Source organism: Rutidosis leptorrhynchoides, chromosome 6 (genome assembly GCF_046630445.1).
Source record: "Rutidosis leptorrhynchoides isolate AG116_Rl617_1_P2 chromosome 6, CSIRO_AGI_Rlap_v1, whole genome shotgun sequence".
NCBI lineage: Eukaryota > Viridiplantae > Streptophyta > Magnoliopsida > Asterales > Asteraceae > Rutidosis > Rutidosis leptorrhynchoides.
The window spans coordinates 129,377,755-129,380,413 of record NC_092338.1 but is presented as its reverse complement, the minus strand read 5'-3'; the positions used below and the strand labels follow the sequence as shown (position 1 = coordinate 129,380,413).

General features: G+C 34.2%; 1 non-coding gene across 1 annotated transcript; it reads right to left on the bottom strand.

The window, feature by feature from the left end:
* Positions 1-708: 708 nt before the first annotated feature.
* TRNAG-GCC (transfer RNA glycine (anticodon GCC)) lies at positions 709-779 on the bottom strand. The gene has a single exon. It is a non-coding gene; the product is annotated as a tRNA-Gly (tRNA).
* Between the last annotated feature and the right edge of the window lie 1,880 nt (positions 780-2,659).

The window sequence follows — 2,659 nt, the reverse complement described above, 5'->3', positions numbered from 1 at the left end:
ACTATACATTTGAAAAATATATGGTGTTCTCCAATCAAATTTAGTGGTGTCCAATACAATTGAACGTGTATTTTCTACTAAAAAATTTCAAACTAGTGGTGTCTCGTGACACCATGGGTATGTAACTAAATTCGCCACTAGTTTAGGTTCTTGTTTTGATTTCGTCTTGTTAGTTTATTGTTTGTTCCAGTTGGTTAGCGTTGTATGTTCTTTATAGTTTGTTCTTTGTTGCATGGCGAGGCTCGGTTTGATTACCTCATGACCGTTTGGTTTCGGTAGCGTTAGTTTGCTGGCCTCGAGCTTCGTTGCTTGTTTGTTCTCCGTTTTTTAATTTTCTTTTTCGAGAAAATGATTTGCTATATAGTTTTTTGTTTTTTTTAAAAAAGGAAAGAAAGAAAGAAAGAAAATATGTGAGGCTCCTTTAAAGTTAAAAAAGTGGTTGGGCTAAAAATGGAAAACACGCTATGGTATGATCTGGTTTTAATTCGAAAGCATTTGCAATTTGTAGGAAAAGTAATATCGAGAATAAATAGAAGAAAATAAAACGGTGAGCTCAGAAGGGCCGTAGTCTCTACCTTAAAATTCAGGCTAGTATGATGGAACCCACCCATCATTGAGGCTTACAAAAGTGGTTGGGGTAAACATGGAATATGTAGGAAAAGTAATATCCGGAATAAATAGAAGAAAAAGAACAATGAGATCACACATTGCACCAGCCGGGAATCGAACCCGGGTCTGTACCGTGGCAGAGTAATATTCTACCACTAGACCACTGGTGCGAGATGTTAATGATCTAATAAATATTAATAATGTTTGATACAATATGAAAGCTGTATCATACGATCTACCTTCAATGGACAAAACAAGATTAAACAATTAACCAAACAATATCATCTTTTTTTCCTCTCCTATTAAAATCTTGAATTTAATGTTAAATTGTTGAGATCTATGAAAACCCTGCTGAAGATGAAATTATAATGCAAGATGTTGGTGTATTCCAGGAAACATGGACCCATATGTCATCATAATTCATACTAACATACAGGAGTCAAGAGAAGAAAACAAGCAATGTTGCATCAGGTACTTAATTTTTTGTTGTTTATCATTCTATTAAGTATGGATTTAAAACTCGTTCAATTCTTGTTGAAATCAGTACAGGTGTTCATGACCCGCAATGAGGGTTTTAATTATGGCTTGCTATGCCGTAATTTTACCCTTATCGCCTTGTTAGAGAGCGTTTTTATATTATAATCATTTTTTGGCCGTTAAAAAAGAAGTTATTTAGATAAAAGTTTTTGATCCAACAGACAAAAACATTGGTGGATGGACACAATCGGGTAATCTAGTTAAGCAACAACTTCATTCTAGTTGTACCACTTTACCTTCGATTCTGGTTTAATGGGTAAAGTACATCAACTTGGTGTAACTTGGGTTAGTCAAAGTAACATCCAACTGCATGCATCTCATTTAATCTAATCTATCAATAAAAGATCATTAAAAATTTGTTTATATAGTTCTTAAATACATTAAATTTAGCTAATAAGCACTTATTTATATCATCAATCATCATTCATCTAGCAAAACTCCAAATCCCCAATTCACGTAAACCCCTAGCTAGATAATCAAAGAGTTATGGAGAATACCTTAGGTTTCTTCACTTGATGATAATCACCAATAAAAGTTGTTAATGTCTTCTAATTTTCTTCAATTGTTTTACACTTCATATGCTCCTCCTTTTTAATAAATCGTCACACTTTCTCTATCTCACTATAGACACACAGATACATAACTAAAATGAATAAAATCATCTATTTAAAAAAACTTTTTGCACCGGTGGCCCCTCGTTTTTACATCAAATTGCATACGGCGTCTCTGTCACTTTTTCCGACTCTGGTGACCCCTTCATTTTACAATTCTTACGTGAGTGGTCCCTCCGTCTAACTTCTGTTAAAAAATTCAGTTAATTTTTGACGTGTGATTGCATGTGAGGGTAAATTCATCTTTTTATCTTTATCTTCTTCACTAAAACAACATAAACCCTAATTTAATTAACCCATCAAAATCAAACAAAAACAAAACAAAAACTCAAAATCAAATCTAAGTCTCCTAAATCCAAATACCTATTTCCTTCTATAAACTCTAATTCTTTTTAACACAAAATCTCATGTTAATGATAACATGAGACGTTAATGGAATTGGAGTTTTGCGAATTCTTTCCGAAACTGGAGAATCTACCCCCCCCCCCCCCCCCCCCCAACCCCCACCCCACTAGGGGAGTTCATGGTTCGGGTAGAACCGGAAAAAACCAAGGACCGAGGAGGAACCGAATCGAAATGAAATACCCGAGAATATTTGGTCCGGTCCTTGGTCCATATATTTTGATTATGTCGGGTTTCGGTCCGGTCCGGGTCATACCCGAAAAAACCATGGTTTTGGAACGAACCGAATCAACTGATATATATACGTACATATTAGTCTTCCTTGAATATATAACAACTCAATTCCACCGTATAATTTGAACCATAAATAGATTCCTTAATATGTATAGTTGGTGGTCTACAAAATATTTATATATTAATGTTTTATTCATAGAATTATTTTCTCAATACATTAACATTCCGTAATTTTCTTTGCTTCAATACTTGATTAAAAACTCCAA